General features: G+C 46.4%; 1 protein-coding gene across 4 annotated transcripts in view; it reads left to right on the top strand.

Annotated features, from left to right (window-relative positions):
• The first annotated feature begins 452 nt into the window (after positions 1-452).
• Positions 453-27369, top strand: part of Lrrc8d (leucine rich repeat containing 8 VRAC subunit D) — a 94581-nt gene continuing 67664 nt past the window's right edge. Inside the window, exons 1-2 of one of the 4 annotated variants that reach the window (XM_042676943.1) lie at positions 453-472; positions 22239-22380. The gene's annotated coding sequence lies outside the window, so the exon portion shown is untranslated. Of the gene's footprint in view, positions 473-1041; positions 1336-19813; positions 19898-22238; positions 22381-27369 lie in introns of those variants that run through there. The other 3 variants (XM_042676928.1, XM_042676937.1, XM_042676952.1) reach the window with 3 other exon arrangements.

Here is a 27369-nt window from a genome sequence, read left to right as displayed (position 1 = left end):
TGGACCTCCGCCGCGCCTCTGCCCACCCCCTCGAGACCCCCGGCCCGCCCCTGCCAGCCCCCCGCGGACGCCGCGGGGACCCCCGAGGGCGCGGCGGCGCCCGCCCCGCCGGGGCTCGCCGTCACATGGGGGCCCCGGCCCGCCCCATTGGCTGCAGCCGGGCCAGTGGCGGCGCTCGCAGGCGGCGGTTGGTCCCGGAGCGGCGGCGCCGGCTCGGGGCCCGGAGTCCATGTTCCGCTTTGTCTGATTCCCCTCGCTACAGCGTCATGTGCTGCTGCTCCCGCCGCCGCCGCCGCCGCTGCCGCCGCCCGTGGTGCCCCGGCTCCTCCGCCGCGCTCCGAGGTGGCCGCCGCGGGCGGGGCCGCGGGAACCGGGCCCAGGGCCCCGCGCGCCCTCGCCGCCCGCCGCGGGTGATGCCGCCACCCCCCGCCTCGGCCTAAGCCCCGGCTCGGTGGCCGAGCCGCCCCCCAAGGTGGGTGCGCGCCCCTCCGGGCCGGGCCGGAACTCGGGGAGGGGCGGCGGGGCCGGGGCGCAGGTGGAAGCCTCGCCCGGAACGTGCCATCCCGGCGCCCGCGGCCTGCCCGGCTGCGCGCCGCCCGGGGCTCGGGGAGGGCGGCTGGGGATGGGAGGGGGGCGGCCCGGCGGGCCCGGCTCCGGGCCCGGGCTCGGTGCCGCCTTCTGGGTCCGAGCGGCGTGGCGGCCGAGGTCCCCCCCCCAAACCCCCGGGGGCGTGCGCGCCGCGCCCGGCCTTCTCCCGCCCAGCCCGAGGGGGCGGGGAGAGCGGTCCCGGCTGCCCCGGCTTCCCCGGAGGTGGTGCCTGCCGGGCGTCCGGCCTGGGCGGCTCGGGGCCCGGAAGGTGAGCCCGCGAACTTGCCCGGGACTGCCTTCCCCCCCGCGCCGGGCGGGCGGCGCGCGGAGCCCGCGGGCCGGGGCCGGGGCGGGGGCGGACGGGGAGGCCGCGCTCCGCCCCCCTCCCCGCGCCCGGGGAGGGGCCGGGGCCGCAGGTGCACCCGGGCGCCGCGGGCCATCTCCGGGTTGGGTACCGGTATAATCCGCTTCTAGCTTGTTTGGAAGCGTGGGCTCTTGGGAGCGGGACTTGTGCGCTTTGGATCTCGTGCGAGGGGCTCGGGAAGGAGGACGGTCCGGCAGAGTGCTTTACCGGAGAGCCGGCGCCTCCGTCCGCTGGAGGGGCCCATGGGGGCCGGCCCCGCGCTCCGGCCCCCTGTGATTGGGGGGTCCCTAGCAAGATAAAGACAGCAGGATTGTTTTTATTTGATTTTTTTAAAAAAGCCATCCGCAGTGAAGAAGAATTGCCACGGGTCGTGGGGAGGAGAGGTAGGTTGAGCCCCGCGGCCCGCCCGCACTTTGTGTGTGTGTGTGTGTGTGTGTGTGTGTGTGCGTGTGTGTGTGTGGCCGGAAGAGATTTAAGATTTCGGGAAGAGAGATAGGATGAAAGACCGAGGTCAGCACGCAGGAGGCCAGGCGAAGAAATGGGAACGGAGGGTTGGAGGATTCGAACCGATTTGATGGGTCTAACCCGAGCCGGCCCTTCTCTTGGCCCCCTGTTAACTTCAAAAATGTCCTCTCCCTTGACTTTGAAAAGGTTTTGGTCTTAAATTTTATTTTTATTTTATATTTTCCCCTTTTGGCAAGCAAGCTGTGAAGCGATGTCTTTGGAAGAGCTAATTTCTGGAAACTTTGCCTTGGCAGCTTGCGTAATGAAATTCCATCTAGGCAGCATTTATTGAGCACCTAGTACATCTTCTGTGCTGGGTTGTTTGTTGGAGGAGTCTCGGCAAGCAGGGGATTCCCGTCCTCAGTAATGCTGAGGACTTTTTTTTTTTTTTTCCCTCTTTCACAAATAATCTGGGCCGGGAGGGGAGTGCCATCCACGTGCCAAGAATGATAGTGATTCAGACCTCCCTCCCCAAAGCTTCTAGAGCCCCACAGACGTGTGGGCCGAATACTGCACCGTAAACTGGTAGACAGGGGTTTTCAGACGGCGTTTTTTTTGTTGTTTTTTTTTTTAAATGTTCATTAACTGACCCGACACTTTGAGTCAGCCGGGTCAGGATTAGAGTCCTTCTGTCTACACATCAATTGCGAGAACTCCGTTCAAAATCGGAGTGTGACACATTGAAAAATTTTGAGAGTGAGATTAGATCGTTAAAATAAGTCGATTTGACTACTTCCTATTCTTGAAAGGACCCTTCACCAAACGGCTAGCTAGCTGTGGAGCTGGACCAGAAAGTTCCAAATTTATTTATACAACTCAACGTTTTACCTTAGATTTGTCCAGGTTTTTTTTTTTTCTTTCCTTTGAGGGTGTGTGTTTGTGGACTTTGTGGTTGATTAAAACTTAACAGATTAGCGGGTTGGAGAGGAAACTGTCCTCAGATGACCCTGTCCCCTCCCCTCCCCCTCTATTAGCATGCGGAGTATGATGCAACAATGTATTGAGCCATATCTGTATCCTTGCTCTTGGCTCTTTTTTTTTTCTTTCTTTCCAGCATTTAAAAACTTTGGTGACTACTTAGCCTTCTTGAAAAATTTCTATTAAGTTGTACGTTGCATAGAGCTCTTTTATGAATTTCTTTGGAAGATTCTAGGGTGCCTCTTCATGTTCTCCTACTTGAAATGTTTTAGTACCTGTGGTGTTTTTGTTTTGCTTTTGTGCCAGTACTGGGGCTTGAACTCAAGGCTTTGCACTCTCCCTTAGCTTTTTCACTTAAGGCTAGTGTTCTACTGTTTGAACCACACCTCCACTTCCAGCTTTTTGTTAGTTAATTGGAAACAAGAGACCCTTGGATTTGTCTGCTCAGGGAAGGCTTCAAACAGAGATCCTCAGATTTCAGCCTCCTGAGTTGCTAGGATTTACAGGCGTGAGCCACCAGCACCTGGCCTGGTACAGATGTGTTTTTGGAAATTAAACTTTCCCAGTACTATAGATAGATTGGCACTGGCCATGCAAAGATCAAAGTTATGTCAGAAGTTTTATTTGTGTGGTCACATGTGGTTTTGAAATGGTAGTTTGAAAGGGACTTCTTTGTAACTGGAGCTGGTGTTTGGCATTCTAAGAAACACCAGGTTAGTATTTATTGAGTGCCAGCAGTAAGCAGGGAACTTGGAGTATGTGTTCTAGGACCTTACACAAGCAAGGAGAAGATTCTTAAACTCAGAGAGCAGATGAAACAGGCACATACGAAGATACCTGCAGAAATGAACAGTTACAGACACTCATGAGTTCTGGGTGTTTAGAGCTGGGGGAAAATGTATATGTGGGGGAAGGGGAGGGAGTCTGTCTGACTGGACCTCTGACAGTGGTTAGGCAGTGGTGGCCATTGGAAGGAGAGAAGGAGTACCAGTAGGGAAAACTTTGAGGGGTGCTAGGTTAAGCATAATAAAAGGGCTTGCCCAGCCAGAACAGAGGACTAACCTAGTTACTGGAGAAGTTAACCACAAGTTAGTGACCATGTTAATCATTTGTCTCAAGACCAGTGTTTTTTGTTTTTTTTTTTTGCCTCCCAGCAGACACTTGGTATTATTGGGAAATTTTAGCCAGTGGACAGTTGCTATTGGCTTCTAGTGGGCAGAAATTCTGTTTAAACATTCACGTCCTGTCTAGCCTCCTGCTCCTAAAGAATAATACTGTTCACAGTCAGGAGTGCCAAAGTTAAGGAACACTGCCAGCAATTGTGAATGCCACTGTGTGTGTGTGTGTGTGTGTGTGTGTGTGTGTGTGTGTGTGTGTGTGTGTGTGTGTGTGTGTGTGTGTGTGTGTGTGTGTGTGTGTGTGTGTGACGTTCTGAGAAGTGAAGTGACATTTCAAAGCAGACCTTTGAGTCCTGCCATAATCATGGTTGCCATCCAAGCTACTCCGGCAGCTGAGATCTGAAGATCAAGGTTCAAATATTGGAGGGAGCCAATACAGCTTAGAGGGATCAACCCTTGAATTTTATAGATGAGGATCACCAGCCACAGGTAGGAGGCCATAGGAGGTGGTGAAGTGTACACATCCAATTACAGAGCAGGCCTTAGGATCTCTCCATCTTGAACACAGAGGCTGAGAGAGTGAAGATTTCTCCTCTGCTCTGAGGTGTGTAAACAGTGAGGTCCCTTGGGTCTTATTTACATAATTGGACCAAAAGAAGAGGCACACAGTGGAATTTCTAGGCTTAAAGACGACAGGAAGTGCTCCGGATTATGAAATACCTAGCCAATAGGGATTTGCTCCAGGGAAACGACAGACACTAGGATGTGTTAGTCATCAGAAGTTTGTACGTAGTTTTCTTTGTGGGCAAATAGGTTGAGTCTACCATAGATTGATGTTTATTGGGAAAATCCTAGGAAAGGCTCTGAAAATAATTTTACAATGTGGTTCCAATTTACCATTGCTGATAAAAAGGACACTGACTTACTGTTGCTGTATTTCAGTTAAAAAAAAAGGAGCCAGGTGCCGGTGACCCAGCCTGTAATCCTATCTACTCAGGAGGCTGAGTTCTGAGGGTCTTGGTTCAAAGCCTGCCTGGGCAGGAAAGTCTCTTAAGACTCTTATCTCCAATTAACCAGAAAATCAGAAGTGGTGCTGTGGCTCAAGAGTGCTAGCCTTGAGCTGAAGAGCTCAGGGACAGCACCCAGGCCCAGAGTTCAAGCCCCATGACTAATGGAAAAAAAAAAAAAAGGAAAAAGGATGGAAAACAGTGTTTTTTTTTACTTTCTACTGGGCTTTGTTGTAAGTGGTGAGTGCCTCTCCCTAGAAGAGATGCTGATGTCATACCTTGAGAGTTCGGACATGCACCTAGGATGTGAGGTCCATGAGGACGGCTCATTCCTGTACCCATTTCTCTGAGTAAAAAAAAATGGAAATGCCAGCCTTGGAGAGAGATACTATGGAGGCCTGTGAATCCTCTAGAAGAAGCACATAGGAAATCATTGTTAGTCTCTGGTCCCAGTCACCCTGAGTGTATTTTGGTTGCCTTTTTGTCTCTTTACCCCTCACTCTGTCCACGTGATGATGGTAAGGATACTTTTTTTTTTTTTTTTTTTTCTGGTCGGTCGTGGGGCCTGAACTCTGGGCCTGGGTGCTGTCCCTCAGCTCTTCAGCTCAAGGCTAGCGCTCTACCACTTGAGCCACAGCGTCACTTCCAGCTTTTTTCTTTTTGCTTATGTGGTGCTGAGGAATCGAACCCAGGGCCTCCTGCATGCAAGGCAAGCACTCTACCACTGAGCCACCTTCCCAGCCTAGGACTTGAACTCTTGAATGCAGGACCTGGTGCTCTCCCTCAGCTTTTTCACTCAAGGCTGGCGCTCTACCCCTTGAGCTGCACCTCCACTTCCATGGCAGGGGTTCTTTTGTCTTGCTCTTCACCCCTTTCCTAGTGCCCCACACGGAAGTCCTCCATTAGTACTTCCTGCCCAAAGGGATTTTACCGTAAATCTTTGTAAGGCATGAGTTCAGGATGAATGCAAAAAAAAAAAAAAATGCTAGCTCTTCTAAATTAGAATATAAAACAAAACAAAACATTTTTATGTGCTCCCGCCTTTCCCAGTGTGGTGGCTCAGAATCGAGGTGGATTCAGTTTGATAAGTGTCTTTCCTGACCCTAAGTGAGTCTGACTCAGAGCCAAGGCTGTAAACATGCATCTCACAGAAGGTTGCTTACTGTCGAGGACACCTTTGGAAAGGCGTTGAGACATTTGTGACTGACAGCCCTAAGTGGATTATTAGACCAATGAGCTTGAAGGAGACATCAGACTCCTTAAAAGGTGTTGGTGATGACCAAGACTGCAGAATGCCACCTGGAGGCTGTTGGTGTGTCCCTGGCATTGGTGCCTGCACGGGAAGGTACCACACACTCTGCTTGAGTGTTTTTTTCCACAGTGGAAAAAAGATAATAAATATGAGCAGCACGTGTTTCATTTTCAATATCAGTGTCAGCTTTGGTTAATTTCAAGAGGTTTCTTATTTTTTTTTGCCAGTCCTGGGGCTTGAACTCAGGGTCTGCACACTGTCCCTGAACTGCTTTTGCTCAAGACTAGTGCTCTACCACTCGAACCATAATGCTACTTCTAGCGTTTTCTGCTTATGTGGCACTGAGGAATCGAACCCAGGGCTTCATGCATGCTAGGCAAGCACTCTACCACTGAGCCACCTTCCCAGCCTCAAGAGTGTTTTTTTTTTTTTTTCGTTTTCTACTTACAGCGGATTTATTTTTATTTATTTATTTATTTATTTTTTTTTTGTCGGCCATCGGGCTTGAACTCTGGGCCTGGGCGCTGTCCCTCAGCTCTTCAGCTCAAGGCAAGGGCTCTATAACTTGCACTTCCGGTTTTCTGGTGGTTTATTGGAGATAGGAGTCTCATGGTCTCTCCTGCCCGGGCTGGCTTTGAACGTGATCCTCAGATCTCAGCCTCCTGAGTAGCTAGGATGACAGGCGTGAGCCACCAGCGCCTGGCTTTTACAGCGGATTTATTTTATTACTGTTTTCTTTTTGTTACTTTTGCTTTTGGGTGCCGTTCACTTTGTGGTTAGGTGGCTGGGTTTTGTGTTGTTTCTGTTTTCACATAGGATGTTGCTGCCTAGCCGGGGCTGGCCCTGAACTCCTAATGGAATCCAGCATGGCCTCAAATTTGGGATTCTGGGAGCTGGGAAGGTGGCTCAGTGGTAGAGCGCTTGCCTTGCACGCCTGAGGCCCTGGGTTCGATTCCTCAGCACCACATAAGCAAAAAGAAAAAAGCCGGAAGTGGCGCTGTAGCTCAAGTGGTAGAGTGCTAGTCTTGAGCTGAAGAGCTGAGGGACAGCACCCAGGCCCAGAGTTCAGGCCCCATGACCGGACCCAAACATCAAATTTGGGATTCTGTTTCCCAAGTGCTCAAATGGCAGCTGTGTAACACCATGCCTGGCTCTTGGTCAGGTTTTACGTTGGTCATTTTATGACAGTCTTTCTTTTGAGTTTTTACTGGCCTATGAAATCCAGTTAGAACTACAACTGCTCTGAAGTTTGAGGATGTTTACATCCTCCCTGAGACCTGGCTAGTCTCACATATGTGCTGTTAGTCCAGTAAGAGCACTTCTTTCTTGAAGATACTTTTCCCCCTCCTGCTCTGTTTGCTGGTAATAGGAACATTGCCAGAAGTCTTCACTCCTCCAGCAATGCATAAATACCATTTGCTGAATCTTAACATCAGCAGATGAGCAGAGCCATGGTGAGTTCTGACGAGCAGGGAAATATGATGATAAGTAAGATGGCATCTTCTGGAAAGGATTTGGCTGCTAGAAAGCTATTTTTCTCTACCTCCCTATAAACAACCCATGAGATGAGGTATGAACTTCACTGATGTTCTATACCCACTTGCATTGGTGGCTCATGCCTGTAATCCTATCTGCTTTTGAGGCTGAGATCTTAGGATAGAAGTTTGAAACCAGCCCACACAGAAAAGTCCATGAAACTCGTATCTCCAACTAACCAGCAAAAAACTGGAAGTGGCTCAAGTGTGGCCATGAATGAAAGTGTTTCCATGAATGAAAGAGCTAAGGGACAGTAGTTCAAGCCCTAGTATTGGGACAAGAGAGAGACAGATAAACAATATTTTTTTAAGTCACTGAATTGTTTTGGTATGTGACCCAGCTCTCTCTCTCTCTCTCTCTCTCTCTCTCTCTCTCTCTCTCTCTCTGTGTGTGTAGTTTGAGCTGGGATTTGTTCTGGTTTACCTTTTTTGCTCAAGGCAAGCACTCTACCACTTGAGCTACACCTCCACTTTGGGCTTTTTGCTGGTTAATTGGAGATAAGAGTCTCATGGACTTCCCTGTCTGGGCTGGCTTTGAACCAAAACCCTCAGATGTCAGTCTCTAAAGTAGCTAGGATTACAGGTATGAGCCACTAGTGCTTGGCTTCTGGCTCTGGTCCATATTAAACACCTCCTCCTAAGTAGATCCAACTATGGTAACTATTATTCATAAATACATCATGTAAAGATGTAGCCATTTGAATGCTATACCCAATCTTTGTTAAATAAATGCTGTAACAAATATATGTAGCAGAAACAGTTTCCTATGTCCCCAAAGTTAAAAACATGAATAAATAAGTACGGATGTTATTCACTTATCAATGTATTTATTCTGCTTAAATCAAAATGTAATTTCAGTGCAGTGGATTCATTTGGTTAAATCCTAAACTTTTAATGGGATTTTTTCCATATTAACATTCAGACAGTATGTAACTGTAATCCCTCTGTACATCACATTGACAATAAAATAAAATAAAAAATTAAATTAAAAAAGATTAGCCGATAGTTAAGTAGAATTGGGAAGTGGGTTAGTTACACATCTTGCACAAAACACCCCCTTTCTGTACAGAAAGGGTGAACGAGAGACTTCCTCCTTAGCTGCTCTGAAAATATTTTCCTGTTGCAAAACATTTATTCTCTTTCGTAGTCCTAAATTATCTTCCTAGTAAATTATTTGTACCTGAGAAATTCTATAACAAACAGAAAGTTTATAATTACATCCACAATTGCTGTACTAATGAGAATGAGTGGGGAATGGAAAGAGACATAGACTGGTTCTAGCCCCTGGGAGAATCTCAGGCAATAGCAAACTGGGCCTGAAGTCAGAGCTTCACATAAGATTACTTATGGCAGCTATACTTAACCTTGGGGAAGGGGAAGGAATTGGAGGAAGTTGGAGTGGACTGGGCTGAAGTAGAAAATAGGCGCTGTCTATAAAGAGGGTCTGTTTAGCAGCTGATTTTTGCCCTGTGGAAATGTGAGCCAGTTCTTCTGATTTTTTTTTTTTCACTGCAAGCCAGGAATCTGGATTATTATGTAAAATCTAATTTTAAAAGGTTGGCCAATTCAACATTTTAAATAAGAACTTCCTGTAGACTAAACAAAATAGCCTTGTGAGCTGGATAACAGACTGAGCTCAGGCTTTTAGAGATAGATAGCCCTTCAATGGCCAGATAAATGGAAGCATAGAATTTGACTAAAAGTACAGAATACTTGTTTAAAAAATCAGTTTAAGCTGTGTGTGCTGGTGACTCATACCTGTAATCCTAGTTACTCCAGAGGCTGAGATCTGAGGATTGAGGCTCAAAGCCAGCCTGGGCAGGAAAGTCTGTGAGACTCAACTCCAGTTAACCACTAGAAAACTGGAAGTGATGTTGTAGCTCAAAGTGGTAGAGTGCTAACCTTGAGCAAAACAGTTCAGGGATAGTGCCCAGGCCCTGAGTTCAAATCCCAGGACTGACAAGACAATCAGTTAAAATGGAATCTACCTAGAGCTTAGGATAGTTTTGTGTCCCCTGCTCCCAACAAACAGAATGAAACAAAACAAACCCTCCCACGTGCAATATTAACTTCTGACCTTTAAATCTGGGGTACTGCACATGTGTGTGAAGAGCCTGGCCTGTGCAGGGACCAGTAGATTCATGGAGAAATAGGTAAGAGGAGGAGATTGGCAGGAGGTGTGGGGAGGGGTAGGAGCTAGTAGACCTGGGAAGGCAAGGGAAGAAGATAGGCTCCTGCTCCTCCTGTCTTGAAGTCGATTTGGGGGCTGTGTGGAAGGAAGAGAGAAATGGGGACCTTTTACACAATGAAGGAAACATGAGTCAACTTTAGTAACTGCAGTTCACAGTCTTGAACCAGCTAAGTAGGAGGGGCCGTTCCTGGTGCACTCAAGTTAGCTCTTGTTATGCTCTTGCAGACAAAAATGAGAAGAAAAAGGATTTTTCAGAAATGAGAATATAGAAGGAGGAACGGGGTGCACAGAACAACCAGTGAATGGTAGCAGGTAACCCACAATGCTGAGCATCCTAAAGTATAGCCATAGGGCAAGACGGCCTGGCACAGCCGCTTGCTTTGCTGGGGGAAGGGCTGGTGGACACAGTGCCTCTTAGACCAGCTCCTGCTCCCATGTGTGCTGTGCTGGCAGCAGGGTTGCTTCTGCGGGGTACACAGCTTAGAGAACAGCGTCCCAGGGTTTTTAACCTCCCTCCGCTGCTCAGGAAGCAACCTCAGACCCATGTTTTACCCAGCTGGTGCTCCTGTGCTCTGGTTTTGTCTGCTCTAGTGTAAGAGCAAGTGTGGTTGAAGTGTAACTTGCCTGTGTGCCCACTTTGAACATAGCACCAGTGTCTTCATGATCTCTACCACTGGGGTCAAATCGTAGCCTGAGGATGGAATGTTTTCTCTTTCTCAGTCATCTCGTGTACTGGGTGCTTGGGTTCTAGAAAGGCAAAAGTGTTTTCTGAGGAAGAATATTTTTGGATTCATTGATACTGTTAGCACTGTGTGAAATGAACGGTATCTTTTCAACAGGTTTAAATACAAATACTTCAGTGATGTTTACTCTAAATGCATTTAAAGTGGTGCCCCACATTTGTTAGCTTGTTTAGTGTAGTATCATTCATTCTTCCTTTCTTCCTTCCTGTCTGTCTGTCTTTCTTTCTCTTTCTTTCTTTCTCTTTTTCCTTCTTTCCATCCCTCTCTCCCTCCCTCTCTTTCTTTCTTTCTTTGTTTTTTTTTTTTTTTTTTGCTGGTTGTGGGGCCTGAACTCTGAGGCGCTGTCCCTCAACTCTTCAGCTCAAGGCTAGCACTCTAGCTACTTGAGTCACAGTGCCACTTGGACTTTTTCTGCTTATGTGGTGCTGAGGAATCGAACCCAGGTCTTTGTGCATGCAAGGCAAGCGCTCTACCACTGATCCACCTTCCCAGCCCCTCTTTCTTTGTTTTTTGAGCTCCCATTTGACTTTCTTGTTCACATCTGGTGCTATCATACTTCTAGACCAGCATTTTGCTGGTTAACTGGAGATGAAGCTTCATTGATGAATTTAATTGCTAGGACTGGATTCTCCCTGCAGTCCTCTAGATCTTAGCCTCCTGAGTAGTGAGGATTATGGATCTGAGCCACCAACCAGTGCCTGTGAGGATTCTTTTTTTTTTTTTTCCAGTCATGGGAACCAGTGTTGTGCTGATAGAATGGGTGCAGGTTTCCTTCCACTGCTGTTAGGAAGAAGAAAATTCTTTAAATTCTACCACGTGGACTATAGTCCATAGATGAACCGTTTGGAAGATCCTCTCAGGAAGTGAAACTTGCAGATAATCTTTGTACCAGCATTATGGATTAAAATGTTACACAAAGTGTCTTTTACTTTCTCATAAAGTGTAGTTAAAAAAGAAGAAGAAGAAGAAGAGCCCAGTTCTAGTGCCTGTCTGGAAACGGTTAGAGGAAAAGCTTACCGGGTACGCCCTGTGTCCAGCCCTGGTTTGGAGCACTTGGTGTCTGTATTAGCTCATTGACTCCAAACAGTCCTGGTTTGTAGCAGAGGAAACCAAAGCTAGCTCTCCCATCCCTGTGAACCACTAAGTAATTCAAGGTCACATAGTTTGGTCCTTAAAGTGGCAGAGCAGTGACTCGAACCTAAGCTTCCGGACCCAGATACTCCTGCAACAATCACAGATTGGCTTTAGAAATTTCTTGTGTTTTCCATGTCACTTTGTCTTGAAGTTAGCATCAGAATGTGAATGAAAAAAGGAAAGTCATACACTTTCTTTCATATCTCCTCCCTGAAGGGATAACCAGATGATACCTTGGTGGCAGTCTCCATCTTGGATCAGCTGGAACTGAGATACTGTACCAGCTTGATGCAGGACAGAGAGAAGCCCTATGGCTGGGACAGCCTTCGTCCATGGGCATTGGCATTAGTTTCCAGAGCACAAAACTTGCCTTTTTAACCTTTGCCTTCACAGGTAAATTTGGTGAGCTTCCAAGAGCATTGTTGAAATTGCCTTTTACAAATAGGAGGCTGTGAGCTAGTCCCAGCATCTCTCTTCCAGCCTGGTGTGATCTTGGGTTTCTTAAGTCTTGGGGTTCCTTTCCTGTACATGGGGGAGGGGATAATAATTTTGGCTATATGATTGGTTTGATGAAAAGGAGTTATTACATTACTATTTTTGGGTGTGTACTATTTCTGGGGCTGAAACTCAGGCCCTAGGCACTGTCCCTTAGCTTTTTCACTCGACTAGCACTCTGCTCTACCACTTGAGCTACAGCTCTACTTATAGCCTTTTGAAGGTTATTTGGAGATAAGAGTCTTGTAGACTTTTTTTTTTTTGGTCCCGGCTGGCTTTGAACCACAATCTTCAGATTTTAGCCTCCTGAGTAGCTGGGATTACAGGCGTGAGCCACCAGTGCCTGGTGGTGGAGCTATTATTACATATAACAATTTTTTTGTTAAAACAGAAGGCACATGTATTGGGCACTGAGCTGACAAAATGTCCTTTGTGAGTCTTGGAATGCGTTTCCCTGGGTGGGAGGGGAAGGGCTGTGAACTCCATTCTTTCCTCTGCTTACCTGAGTTACAGCTTCGACCCTGGTGTGGGTGTGAACCCCATTTCTGGCCCCTTGTTTTTTCCCCCTCCTCCTTTGGGCTGGCCTCCAGTCTCTTGACAAAGTGCTGTTTGTTGTAAGGGTGAAGCAGGCAATTCTCTGGGCTGCGCCACTGGCTGCAGGCAAGGGGAAAAGCCAGGCTGGAGTGGGAGGGGATGCCGACCGGGCTTGTTCCTTAGAATTTTGTACATTGATTTTTGAAGGAAGGGAGGGAAAGGAAGAGATGGGTTCTTAATAGAAATCTTATAAAATGTCCTTCCTAGCAGCACAAAATTGAGTCAGGAGAAAGGGCTTTAAGAAGTCACTATTTATTACTTTGAGAGCAAATCCATTTTCTGTGGGAGGAAACAAGCACATTTTAAACATTTAGTCTACAGTGCACTCTAGTAGAAAGTTAATTAGAAATAATAATAACAGCGATCATGTTAGTTCATTTTAGATGGTGTCCAGTCATGTACCATTTCACAGGTTAGAGTTAAAGGTTGTGTTAAATTGTCCAGTGTCACAGTGCTAGTTAGTACCTGGTAGAACCAGGCTTTGAACCTGTCACCTTTCATATACAATATGAAAGATGAGCCAGGGACCAGTGGCTCAGCCCTGTTGTAATCCTAGCTAACTAAAATTTTGAAGTATAAGGATCACAGTTCAAAGCCTGCTTAGGCAGAAAAAAATCCATGAGACTCTTACCCTAATTAACCACCAAAAAGATGCAAGTAGAGTTGCAGTAGAGTGCCAGCTTTGAGTGAAAAATGTAAGGGATAGTGCCCAGGCCCTGAGTTCAAGCCCTAGCATCAGCACAAAAGAAAGAGGGGAGGAAAGAGAGACTGAGACACAGAGACAGGCGAGTAGATACAGCTCTGCATTGTGGGAACGCCTGGCATGTGACATAGTTTAGTGCAGTCTAGCATCTGAGCCACGTTTTTGGATCATATTCTCAGAGAGATTGAGCTTGACTACAAAGACCAAGGATAGCTGGGTGCTAGTGGTTCATGCCTAGCTATGCAGGAGGCTGAGATCTGAGGATTGTGGTTCAAAGCCACCCTGAGCAATTCTATGAAACTCGTATCTCCAATTAACCATCCAAAAAGCTGAAGTGGAGCTGTGTCTCAAGAGGTAGAATGCTCACCTTAATCAAAAAAGCTAAGGGATGGTGCCCAGGCCCTGAGTTTAAACTCTAGTACTGGTACGTACACACACACAGGAAAGAAAGGAAGAAAGAAAGAAAGGAAGGAAGAAAGACACAAAGAAAGAAAGAAAGAAGAAAGAATAAAAAGACCAGGAATACTGAGCAGGGCCTTGAATGAAGAGAAAGATGGTGACAGGAAAAAGAAGGGGAAAGCTGAAGCAGACACAAAAGGAAATAACACATTTGTGTACCAGTGGTGTCAGAGTAAGGGATGGGGGGGCAATCCCTGAGCTGTTTTGCTCAAGATTGACATTACCATTTGAGCCACACCTTCACTTCTGGATTTTTTTTGTTGGTTCAGTGGAGACAGACCTCAGATCTCAGCCTCCTGAATAGCTAGGATACAGGAGTGAGCCACAGCTCCCTGTGCATTATATGGAGGATTTCTAATCCAGGAGAGGAGATTGGTCAGCAAGCCTTGGAAAAAGGTCGGTCTATTTGGGTTTTATGGTTTGCTTTTCCTTCCCTGTAAATAAACAGTAATTGGCAGAAGTTTTTCACATGTGATTTCTCATTCCTCCATAGAGTGTCAAACGGCTCTGGTTATTGTGCTGTCTTTCCTTCTTTGTTTACTTAGGAGGAAATGGAAGACGCAGAGTTTCTTGACTGTCTGTTTTCCTTAAGACGCACAGACCATGAGCTGAGGAGTGTGCTGCCTGGAGTTTTAATTCTTCTTGGCCACTGGTTAGGCACGAGACCATGGCTTAACTGGCTAAGATGCAGGGAGAACAGAATTAACCTGCTAGGGTTAGTGGTGAGGATAATTTATGTGAAATGCAGTAGAAGAGAGTTCCTTGTATGTATTTAACAGTCAAATGTAGCTACTGCTGCCACTACTGCTGTAACTATACCCGACCAGAATTCCTTCCCAAAGATTGAAAGCTTTTCCTTTAAAAATGACTGTACAGACGGGCGGCCATGGCTCATGCCTGTAATCCTGGCTACTCAGGAGGCTGAGATCTGAGGATCAAGGTTCAAAGCCAGCCTGGGCAGGAAAGTCCATGAGACTCTTATCTTCAGTAAACTACCAGAAAAGCAGAAGTGGCCCTATGGCTCAAGTGGTAAAGCACTTGCCTTGAGCTGAAGAGCTGAGGGAACGCGCCCGGGGCCCAGAGTTCAAGCCCCTCAACACCCCCCCCCCAAAAAAAAAAAAAAAGACTGTACAAATTGTGGTTGAGAGGAACATGGGTGCCTGGAGCAGTTTGAATTAGTGTCCCATTTTTCTCCCTGGGCTTTATGTTTTCTAGAAACATGTTTTTGTCCCAGAAAGAAATGTTAGGTCAGGTGGCTCACGCCTATAATCCTAGCTACTCAGGAGGCTGAGGTCTGAGGATCAAGGTTCAAAGCCAGTCTAGACAGGAAAGTCTGGGAGACTCCTATCTCCAGTTAACATCTGGCCTGTGTTCACTTGCTGGTGTGCACATTTCCTGGGACCCAGCCTGTAAACGGAGACTACTATAGTCAAATGTTACAGACTTCTCTTGCTCCCAGCTGCTAATAAAGTATAATTTTTGCTGGGAAGATAAACAGTTCTATCAAGGGAAAAGCCAGTTCTCAACATTAAAGAAATTAGAAATGATAATTTGTGCTTAGGAAAATAATGTTAGTCCAAGTTTTAGCTTTCCCTCTCTCCCTTTCAGCTGTTTCTTTACCCTACCATGCATTTGCAAACCATTCTCATGACCTTTGTGTATGCGTGCTTGTGTGCATTTGTGTGTGATATTTATCATGGGGCCAGATTATACATACACAACTGACTTTGTCATTGTATCTCCTCAGTTCAGTCTTTGAAGCTTTTGTCTTTGGGTTTTGCTAACCAAATCTCCATTTTTTTTTTCTTGAAAGGGATATTTCCCACAGAACTTTACTGACAGAATATGGAATAATTGGATTATGGTTTGTGAAGTTCTGATCTTAGATCCTAATGTTTGTTTGTTTTTTTAAATTTTATTGTATAGGGGCTGTACAGAAGGGTTACAATTATATGAGTAAGGCAATTAGTACATTTCTTGTCGAGCATTGTCTATCCTTTTTTTTTTTTTTTTTGTCAGTCATGGGGCCTGAACTCTGGGCCTGGGCCTTGTCCCTCAGGTCTTCAGCTCAAGGCTAGCACTCTACCACTTGAGCCATAGAGCCACTTCTGACTTTTCTGCTTATGTGGTGCTGAGGAATCAAACCCAGGGCCTCATGCATGCAAGGCAAGCACTGTACCACTGAGCCACCTTCCCAGCCCCTATCTGAATGTTTTAAATATACCCAATTTTTCTTTTTTAGTCACTACTTGGGCTTGAACTCAGGGCCTGGGCTCTGTCCCTTAATCTTTATGCTCAAGGCGAGCACTCTACCACTTTAGCCACAGCATTCTACCACTTTAGCTACAGCTCCACTTCTGGCTTTTTGGTGGTTAATTGGAGATGAGAGTTTCATGGAGGTTAATTGGAGATGAGAGTTTCATGGACTTTTCTGTCTGGTTGGCTGTGAACCTTGGTTCTCAGATCTCAGCCTCTTGAGTAGCTAGGACTACAGTGTGAGCCACCAATTTGCTTTTTGTTAGTTCAGTTTATTACTTCAAGTGTAGCGGTGGTTAATTTTGGGCATTCTCTGCCCTTTGTGCAAATTAAAGAGAACACAAAAATACTATTTCTTATTTTCCTTCAGTTCTCTGTAAATTTAACTTAGTCCATTGGCTTGCCATCATTTATCCTTTCCATACCTCCTGAATTGATGTCATGTGCAAATTTGATTATAACGGTGTGAATAATTTTGAGTTACTTTTGAATATAGACTTAGTACTGTTCCTAGTGGCTTTTTTTTTTCTTCCTCTGGCTGCTAAATGTATCTAGTGATTTTTTTTTTTCCTCGCTGAGTAATTGCCATGTGGTTCTTCTCCTAGCCACAGAGTGTCAGTTGATTTAGCCATCCTGAATTCACGGAACACTGTATCAACTGCTTTACAAGATCAAAGTACATGAATTCATTGCATTCTTTCTGCCCTAATCCAGTAGTTTACTAGCTGGGCCATCTTGTGGCCTGGAAAGCTAGGCTTCTGGTCAAGGCATAGGAAAAGCTCCGTCTCTCTGGCTTTTCCATTCTGCATATATCTTTCTATTCTGTTATTCATTTATTCAGCAGCTGACCTCCAAATTTCTTTCTAGAGCCTCTATGGCCAGTAGTTACATCGTTAATACAAACAGGGAAATCTCTGAGCCTTTTACGGGACTCCTTTCCTTCTGCTGTATCTATGGCACTATACCCCATTAACTAGGGAGAACAACCCTCACATACAGGTGTTCTGTTAGTAATGGGTTGTTAAAAAGTAGGCAGTGTGTGGGGTTAGAGGCATGGCTCAGTTGGTAGCGAGTTAGCCAATGAGTAAAAGTGATGGCAGGACCAGATTCTAGTCCTAGTGTGGGACCCAGAAAAAAAAACCAAAACGAAAGTAAACAGCGTGTGGCTAGGTACTGTGGGATTTACTAGCAGTGACTTTGGGCCAATCATTTAACTAAACATCTCTGTGTCTGTTTTCTAATCTGTAATGTTGTAAAATATCTAGGATGTTGTCAGCAGTAAATAAACTAATCCACGAAAAAGTGATAAGCATTTCTTGGTCTACATTTTTTTTTTTTTGATACAGTATTCCATGAATTCAGGATGGCTAAATCAACTGACACTCTGTGGCTAGGAGAAGAACTACATGGTAATTACTCAGCCTAGGGGGGAAAAACACTAGATACATTTAGCAGCCAGAGGAAGAAAAAAACACTAGGAATAGTACTAAGTCTGTATTTAAAAGTAACTCAGAAAGTAACTCAGAACTCAGGGGCTTGCTGTTTTTGCTTTATCAAACAAGGCTGGTGCTCTTCCACTTGAGCCAGCTCTACTTCCAGCTTTTTAGTGGTTAATTGGAGATAAGAGTCTCATGGACTTTCCTGGCCAGGCTAGCTTTGAATCTCGATCCTCAGATCTCAACCTCCTAAGAACTAGGATTACAGGTGTAAGCCTCTGGTACCTGGAGTATTTTCTTTATTATGCTCACAAAATTAGCCAGTGTGGGTCACCTTACATACATATATCTGCTTAACATGTATCAGTTGGCCAGTTCCAAAATATGGGTGTATATTTCACCCAGCTGTGGTTAAGCAGTGAGATGGCATGATATAATTGAGAGAGGACATTACAAGATGTGTTTCATTTTGTTCTAGTACTGGGGTTTGAATTGGCCTGGACACTGTTCCTTAGCTTTATTGCTCAAGGCTGGCACTCTACCACTGGAGCTACAGCTCTACTTCTGGCTTTTTTGGTGGTTAATTGGAGAAAAGAATCAAATAGATTTTCCTGCCCAGGCTGGCTTTGAACTATGATCCTCAGAATCTCAGCCTCTGGAATAGCTAAGATTACAGGTGTGAGCCACCAATGCCTGGCAAAGGATGTGTTCAGAGTGAAGAAATTTTTCTGAGTAAAAGATATGTAGCACAAAATAATAAATCCGCAGCCAGAACACACCCACTCATTTCTGCCCAGTTAAAGGAGGAAGTACAGACCCTGGGTGAGATTGAGCTCCATTACCCACTGCATTGAGAAAATAACATCTGTGAGTGCCTCACTTCTGCTGTGAGGGGGTGCTAATCACTCCTCCCTGAGGGTTCTGGAGCTCAGTGGGGCAGGGCCTGGGGCCACGGTGTCCTGTGGAACTAGTAGTTCCATACAGGGTGAGTTGGTTCTTGAGCTGTGCTTGGAATCTAAGGCTGCAGAGGACTCTGCTTCTGCCTTGTGGCTGGGTCTTCCAAGTCAGGTGCCAGCACCTCAATAGTAGTGTTTTGCTTTTTGTTCACTTAAACACAGAACATTCTGCCTTCAAGGAAGCATCTTGCAAACAGATGTTTTGAAAAGGTGATTTGCGGCCCCTTATGAAATGCTAACTCTCTGGCTCCTTGAAGATGGGCCAGTACCCCTTTGTGGATAAATGCCAGTTCTCTCTGAGAAAGGCTTCCTTGAATGGCATGGACCAGGTTTTGCAGATGCTTTACAATGTGAGCTTGAGGGCCAACGACCTTCCTGGAAAATCAGGGTGTGTGTGGTATTCCTGAAGTAAGGGCAGGCAGGGTGGACTGCAGTGAAGGCAATAGCCAAAGACTCCATCTTTAGGAACCACATATCTGGTCCTTTTTCCTTGTCTCATTTGTAAAGCTCGCTCTGTAATAGTCACCAGGAGTCTTGGTTGGGTTTGAACAAAGATCCTCAGATCTCAGCCTCCTCAGTAGCTAGGGTTACAGGTGTAAGTCTCTGGCACCTGGAGACTAGCTGCTTATTCTGATGAATAAGCATCTCAGTTACAGGGAGCCTAACAGGAGATGGGGTTATACTGAACCCCAGACCCTGGGTGAGGATGGGGCAGAGTATCACCCCTGTGTGTATGTATATTTTGTTACCTGTTAAACAATACAAACTGTGTATCATACAATTTTCACTCAGCATAGTACTAGGGAAAAATAGCTATGATTTAATATTGGCTGCTTTTACACTGCTGATTGAATTTTCTAGAGCTAGGAAAGGTTTTTTACATAGTCTAATCTCTATTCCCAAAGATGGCTGGGTCATTTAAACACATTTCTTTTGCTTCCTTTCCCAGCCCTCAAATCTCAGCCTTTTTTTCTTTAGATTCTTTTTCACATAGGGTCTTTGTCTGGCCTGGGTTAGTGGTGCAGCGGGGATTACTGGGCCACCACTGGTTTCCTTGGTGAGATGGGTGGAGGTAGTGTATTTTGAGTTTCTAGGATTACAGGTATGTGCCATCACCCCTGGCTTTCCTTTGCCTTTCCTTTTTTTTTTGGTGGGTCATGGGGCTTGAACTCTGGGCCTGGGTGCTGTCCCTCAGCTCTTCAGCTCAAGACAAGCCTCTTGAGCCACAGCGCCACTTCTGGTTTTCTGGTGGTTTATTGGAGATAAGAGTCTTATGGTCTTTCCTGCCCTGGCTGGCTTTGAACTGTGATCCTCAGATCTCAGCCTCCTGAGTAGCTAGGATTACAGGCTTGAAACAATGGCACCTGGTGCTTTTTAAATTTTTATTTTGTCATAGATTGTCCTTCTGGACTCTTGAAGTTATAATGAGTAACCAAAATGAAGGCAGGGATACCAAAAAGATAACTTCTAAATGGAATTATGCCTTCAGAAGGTGGTAATTATTGACAAAGCTTTTCAAATGAGAAGTTTTGAGCTAGATGCCTTCCTGTGGGCTCCCTCTCTCAAGCTGGGCACCTTGTGGGGAAGAAGTAGTCACTGGGGTGAAGGAACGTTGTCAAGACAGGAGAAATGGACAGGCCCAAGGTAAGAAAGCCAGGGACTGAGAGAAGGTAGCTGGTGGACAGAGTAGGATCTAAAAGGATGTTAAGATTCTTATTACTAATAAGTCCTCATCAATCTGAGTCTTTGAAAACCAGGGGTGCATGTCACTGATTCTTGGGGCTGCTCTTTCCAGCCAGATGCATGGAGCCCCTCCCCCAGCCTCGGTCACACTTGAAGGCTGTTATCCTTGCATTGATCTCTGTGTGCTGCAATCTGGCGTGTACTTCTCTGCACTGTAAGGGGTTGGGCAGGTGAGCTCATGTCACTCACTTACTCTGTCTACAAATGTCTGCCGGTATCCTCATTGCCTAGACCCCAAATCGTCTGCTAACACATGCTCTGTTTCTTAGCCTGTCTGGGTGCTAGTAACTACACATTACTGCCACTGAGCACAGACTAAATAATGAAGCAAATGGAGAAATGGGAAATCGCCAGCATTTTCACTAAGGGTTGAGACCAGGCCTTTGATTTTGTGGACAGCATCTGCCTTCTTTAAAGAGCCCCATTAGAGAATAATGAATTTAGTAAATAAATACAAGCCGGATTGGCTTCTGATCTGGACAGACTTTGTACCTTGGCATCGGAGTGGCTATCCCTGGAACCTCTTGAACTTTTGCCACCAAGTAATTCTGAAAAAGCTGACAGAGCCAGTAATAGATAATGGAAAGAGCATTGTGTCCCCATCACGGTACACGAGGAATCAGGTGGATGATGAAGAGCCCAGCTAGCCCATAAACACCGGTGGATTGCCATACAGGATTGTTCTGACATGGATCCTAGGTGGCCTCTGGGCTTGACTTTCCCTGAGAACTCACTATTGTTTTTAGGAATTTAGCACATGGAGGAAATGGCCCAGATTTTCTACTTAGCAAAGACGGGTATCTTAACTTTCCATTGGGTCTCATTCTAGCTAAGACATTGGGACAGCTGCTTAGCTTCTCTGACCCTGTTTCCTCGTTTTCAAATATGGGAACAGGATTTTGAACAAGTCTGTTGGGAAATGTTAAATGTTAAAGGATATGGGATTAAAATGATATGCTTTCTAGCACTGAGCAGGAGTTGTCTGTGTCTGTTTCTTCCTACTTCAGTCAACATTTAGCTTTTTGTGTAGAATAGTCACTATATTCTGTGCTTCCTGGCTGTTTGTCGGAGATGGTCCTCTTGGTGTCTGTTACCTGATAACTTCTGGTGTCAGGACAGGCAGCTTACAAATGCCAACTCCAGGAGTTGGCCCATGTATCCACCAAACGGCAGTCTTTTTTGTTGTGTTTTTGTTGTTGTTGTTGGTGGTCCTGGGGCCTGAACTCAGCCTGGGCGCTGTCCCTCAGCTCTTCAGCTCAAAGCTAGCACTCAAGCTAGGCTCAAGCTACCACTTGAGCCACAGCACCACTTCCGGCTTTTTCTGCTTTTGTGGTGGTGGTGAGGAATTGAACCCAGGGCCTCATGCATGCAAGGCAGGCACTCTACCACTGAGCCACCTTCCCTGCCCCCAAATGGCAGTCTTAAAACCAATGTTTACTTAAAAAACAACAACAACAACACTTTGACGTTCAATTTAAGTCAGAATTCCCCAAAAATGAACGTGATCCCAGAACTTTGGAACTTGTGTATGATTAGTGTACACAGAAATGCATACTTTTTTTTTTGTTGTTATTTCTGGGACAATGTACCCTTAAGACTGAGCTTGGTGGGGGATTCGAGGAGGGGGGATAGGTGTGTCAATGTTGGTGAGCTGAGGGGGAACTCTCAGAGGAACCCAGAAAACCGTGTAGTTCCTCGGGGTGTCTGCCCCACCCCTGGTTGGTGACAGTTCTGCCTACAGCAGTTGCGAGCACGCTCTCTTTCCCCCTGAGTCAGCCAGGCACAAGACAAGTAATTTCCCATCCTGGAGTGGATGTGGGGATGTGGTTGCTCACTTAGCAATTTGCATAATTCCAGCCTCCACTCCCCTTGGAAGTCTCTGGTCTCTTTACATCTTTCCCGTTCCCCCCCCCCCTAATTCCTGCCAGGGGGCTGAGGGGGGAGGGGAGGAGCCGCGGAGAAGGAAGACAGACTCCTGGGGTCCCCACGATGCCCACTGATGAAAGTACCCTGCAGTCGGGGAGAAGCCCGGAGGGGCGGAGCCGTCAGCAGCCCCCGGGCGGCCCGGGAGGCGTTCGGGTGGGTGCCAGGGTGCTGGTTCCCTGGAAGCAATCCCATCCTGTCCGAGTGGTGCAAGTTCGGAGCCTGGGTCCCGCCCGGCGGGGCCTCAGGGCTGCTCCGCGCCCCTCCCGCCATGGTTGGCCAACCCGGGCTGGTCGCCCCTCTCCCCGTGTTCCAACAGGAAGTGCACGGCCGCCCGCCCCGCGCCGGTCCCGGGATGGAGGAGTGAAGTCGCTGCGGTTCCAGCCTCGGAGCGGAGCCGCCCGCCGCCGCCGCCACCGACTGTCCCAGCGCCCGAGGACGCGGGTAGCCGCCTGGCCCAGGTGCGCGGGGCGGGAGGGGGGGGGGGCGGTGGATGGGGGACCCGGGCCGGGGTGGTGGTGGATGGGGGACCCCCCCCCCCCCCGGGCCGGGCCAGGCAGGAGCCCCAGGCCTTCTCTCCCTCCCTGGCGATCCGCAGTGCCGTCTCCAGGCCCGGCCACTGTGCCTGGCCACTGTCCCCCACGCTGGGCTGCCCGGTGTGCGACTGGCCGGGGCTCTGGGGCTCTCCTGGTCCCCAACTGTCCTCCTCCCCATCTACTTCCTCCGCTCCCCTCTCCTTGCCTCTCTCCCCCCTTCCCCCCCCCCCCCCCCCCGCCCTGCCTGGACCTCTTTGTTCCTCATTCTCAGGGCTCAGTTGTGGGGGGCGCAGAGTGAGGTATGGTTGAGATTGGTGTGAGGGCGCTGCGCAGGGTAGGTGAAGTAGATGGGGTGCAGCCGAGCTGGGGGGGGGAGGCTCGCCTGGCTCTTCCATCACCAAGGAGGGGTGCAGATACCGGCAGTAAAGGTGGGGACCGCAGGTGCCCGGCTCCGCGTGCTGGGGTGTTTGGTCTGGGGTGCTTCTGACTGGTTAACTGCGTTTTCATAGTGCTTGCAGAGCAGGACCCTGGCCTGTCCGTGTGTGAAGTTGTTTGTCACTAAAGGGACATGGAGAGTGGCTTTTCTCAACTTCAGCAGATATGTAACTTCGTATCCAGGTCTTGCACCGTCTCGGATGCTAGAAGAACAAAATGATAGAAGTGTGGCTGATGCTAGAGACCTTTTTTTTTTTTTTTTTTGCTTCTTCCCGTCCCTGGCTGCTCTGCTGTCTGCACACTAAGTCATATTGACTTGTCCCCAAGTGAAGGCCTGGCTTTTGTTTATCTACCTGGTGAAAGGCTGGTTTGGGGGAGAGGGAAGGAAGTAGAATGGTTGAGGTGTGTGTGTGTGTATGTGTGTGTGTATGTATATACATACACACACACACACACTTTTTGGGTAGTATGCATTTCCTTACTTCTCTCCCTCTGGAGCAAGCAGGGTGAGGGAGTGAGCAGAGAGGAAGGGTCTTTTTTCTGTACCTACTCCTGTCCTTTACCTGCTTGGGCAGCTGTGATTTGTCTTATAATGAGGTGTACTTACTACATGATTCATTTTGCTTTGAAAGGAAAATCTTTCCTACTCTGGAAAGCTGATAAATTCCTTCTTTTTGGAGTGAACTCTACAGAGGCAATTGGAGTGATAAGATCCCATTGTTCTGCTTTAGAACTTTAATCTCTTAAAAATGTAGGGGCTTTGAGCTTTGTGATAATATTGGTAATTGGTGTAATTATATTAGCAAAAAGTAGCCAAAGTGTTCTGTAAGAACTGAACAATTCATCTTATCCTTCCTTAGATAGGTTCATGGGGATTTAAGTTGGAATTTAATTGAGATGTCTGATTCTCTTGCCAAATACATCACAAGAATGGAACCCAGTCATCAAAGATGTGCTTTCTTATTTGAAATCTCTTTACTCTTTCCCTCTTCCCTCCTTTTGCTTCCTCTTTCCTCCATCCCTCTTTCCCTCCTTTAATCCCTCCCTCTCTCCTTTATGCTAGGCAAGTACTCTACACTAACTTCTACCTTCAGCCCTCAGGAGAGATTTTTATAAGATTACTACAGCCATAGTATCTTGTGTCTATTTTTATGTGCTCTATACATCTTGTCCTGGTTTATTAATTTGCTTTCTCCAGCATTTGTCACTCCGACCTAAGGTCTAGTACAGTAGTTTTTGTGACACTCCAAACCTGTCCCCTGTTTGAGAACGGAGATAATAATGCTGGCCTCTCGATTGCCATTTTGCATTTATAGAGCACATTTTCTGCATCTTGTTTTTGTTTTGTTGGTTGGTCGTGGGGCTTGAACTCTGGGCCAGAGTGCTGTCCCCCAGCTCTTCAGCTCAAGGCTAGCGTCACAGTGCCACTTCCAGTTTTCTGAGTGGTTTATTGGAGATAAGAGTATCACTGGCTTTGCTGCCCGGGCTGGCTTTTAACTGAGATCCTTAGATCTCAGCCTGCTGAGAGTTAGGATTATGGGCGGGTGTGAGCCACTTGTGCCAGGCTTGTTTTTGTTTAGTAGGTCTGGAAATGGGATTCATGTACTTCAGTTTGTGAAGACAGATAACTAAGGCTGGTCCAGTATGACTTGTGAAAGGCCAAATTAGTAAACAGAGATGCTGGGCCTTATACATGGGTCTGTCCATTCATGGTCCTCTGTTTCTCTGTTTGGGAAGTAGCTGCCTAAGGAAAAGAGCAGTGCCCATTTGAGTGGGCCTTTGCTATTCTGAAAGAGAGCTTGCCAGCAGGCTTGAATGCCCCCTGCTAAGTGTTTGCCCATCTCTCTCCAGAAAGACTTGGCCTGGAGCTCAGAGTTTATTTTTTTTATTGTGTGTGTGTGTGTGTGTGTGTGTGTGTGTGTGTGTGTGTGTGTATGTGTTTGGAATTCACTCTTTTGTGTCTATAACTAGACTTGGTTGTGTTTGCATGAACATGACTTACTGTCTACCAGGATTCTAATAGCATGTTGTAAATTACAGGTATCTTCCATCATGGCTTAGTGAGAGTGTCTCTTTTCAAGGAAGATACTTTAACTTTTTAAAAAAATATATTATTTATTTTTTGCTTATATGGTATTGAAGGAATGGAACCCAGGGCCTCATGCATGCTAGGCAAGTAATCTACCACTAAGCCACATTCCCAGACCGTACTTTAATAACTTTTTTTTTTTTTTTGGTCGGTCATGGGGCTTGAACTCTGGGCCTGGGCGCTGTCCCTCAGCTCTTCAGCTCAAGGCAAGCGCTCTACCACTTGAGCTACAGCGCCACTTCCGGTTTTCTGGTGGTTTAGTGGAGATAGGAGTCTCACGGTCTCTCCTGCCCGGGCTGGCTTTGAACCGCGATCCTCAGATCTTAGCCTCCTCAGTAGCTAGGATTATAGGCGTGAGCCACCAGCGCCTGGCATAACTTTTTAATATAACAATAAACTCCCCTCTGGTTTATTCTTAGGAAGTTTATGTCCAGGAACTAAGTTATCTTCTTGTATATGTATCTCTCTATTACTCCCTCCTCCCATTTCTGTGAGTTATTTTCCTTTCCCTCCCAGATGAGGGTAACCAATTACAGAAAAGCATGGACAGTCATATATAATTGTATGATACGTATCTTTGAAATACCCCTTGCATGGCAGTTTCTGTTTTCTTATCTTTTTGCAATGCTTAAAATTGAGGCTCTCTTTAGGGATTTAATGTTGCATTCTGAAGAATATAAATTAAAATTTGGGATACAATTTCACTGGGGAATGCTAGGATGCTTATTTTCTGTCCAATAACCAGCATGTCATTAATGGTCTACGAATATGCTCCTGTATAATTCTGTGTCAGAATGTCATGGGGAAGAGAAGAGAAGAAAGGAGGGAAAGAGAAAATATGGTGTTCTTTTTTTTTTTTTTTAAATAAAAGAGGAACGAAATGATACGTGTATTTTTCCTAGTACCCAACACACTGCCATTTCTGTCTGTGCTGTGTGTTACAGTGGCTTCTTACATAGCCATTGTCTCTTCCAGTGAAGAGCGAAAGGGTAAACTAGCTTTGATGTGAAATGCCAAGGAGAAGTTAATGGCCAAGAGAGGTCTAGGAGTGGAGATAAATGTGTGATAAAATTTTCATCTTTTTTTTCAAAACCATCTTTTCTTCATGTATATGATAAAATAAAACTGATCTTCTCTATCAGAAAAGCAGTGGTTCTTAACTCACCAGTGGGGAAGCTTTTATTTAAGGCTAAAATATATCAAATATCTTTACTTATTTACAATCATTTTATCTCTGTTGATTCCACACATTTTGTGGCAAAGGTACTTAATGTCACTTAGCTAGATGAATTACGTATATGAGGTGTGTGTGTGCATGCCCGCATGTGTATATGTGTGTGAATGCATGCCTGCATGCTGGTACTGGGGCTTGAACTCGAGGCGTGGGTGCTGTCTCCTAGCTTTTTCACTCAAGGCTGTTCTACCACTTAAGTCCCAGCTCTCCTTCTGGCTTGTTGGTGGTTAATAAGAGTCTCTTTGACTTCCCTGTCTAGGCTGACTTTGAACCACAATCCTCAGACCTCAGCCTCCAAAGTAGCTAAGATTACAGGCATGAGCCATTGATGCTTGCCTTAGCCTTTTATATATTTGTAAAGTAGTCAGGCAGGGGTTCTGTATACACATCTCTCCTTGTTCCCCCAAAGTCTACAGGTTGTAAATAGAGGCTAACAAAACAGTTGTTTCAGACAGAATGGAATGTTTCTCCATCAGGTTATAAAGATTTTCCAATGGAGCCGGTCATGCTTGCAACATGCCTGTAACTCCCTTTATCCAGAGACAGGATCAAGAGTTCAAGTCCAGCCTAGGTTTCCTAGTGAGTTTCAGCCCAACTTGAAGATCTTGTTTCAAATAACGTAACATATTCACAGGAGGAATTTTTTTCTTCTTTGTTTTATATTAAATTGATGTGCTAGAGTCCTGACTTTGGATCTCATCGTGTTCCCTGCCTGTTTTTCATGGTAGATTCTGAGGTCTTTACAGTTACTCAGTCATGGATAACAGGATTTCTTCTAAGAGTATCTCTCCTACAGTGCTTCTTCCCTTGCTTGTGTTTGCCAGGATTGTGACCGCAATTACAGAATCACACTGTCATAGCCACTGCTGCCACCACCAGAAAGCTAAAAGAGCTTTCTTCTTCCGCTTTGCAGTCTGTGGCGGGTGTGTGGAAGTGTGTTCTCAGTGGGAAAAGGCAAGGCGGAAGCTCATGTTCAGTGAGTCTTCCTGATCATTGCGACGGTGCAGTGTGTTCTGCTTAGGCTGGGCTAGGCTGGGCACTGCAACCTTCTTTCACCAAGTTCCAAAAATCACTTTGTGTTTATCTATAACACCTCAGATTTCCTAGGCACCTTACATGGATCTTCTGAGACTCTCTTTGTATTGTTCAGAGTGGG

Source organism: Dipodomys spectabilis, unplaced genomic scaffold (genome assembly GCF_019054845.1).
Source record: "Dipodomys spectabilis isolate Male_0828 unplaced genomic scaffold, ASM1905484v1 ptg000002l, whole genome shotgun sequence".
Taxonomy (NCBI): domain Eukaryota; kingdom Metazoa; phylum Chordata; class Mammalia; order Rodentia; family Heteromyidae; genus Dipodomys; species Dipodomys spectabilis.
Note: the sequence above shows the minus strand (reverse complement) of the source record. Positions and strands in the feature narration are given on the sequence as shown.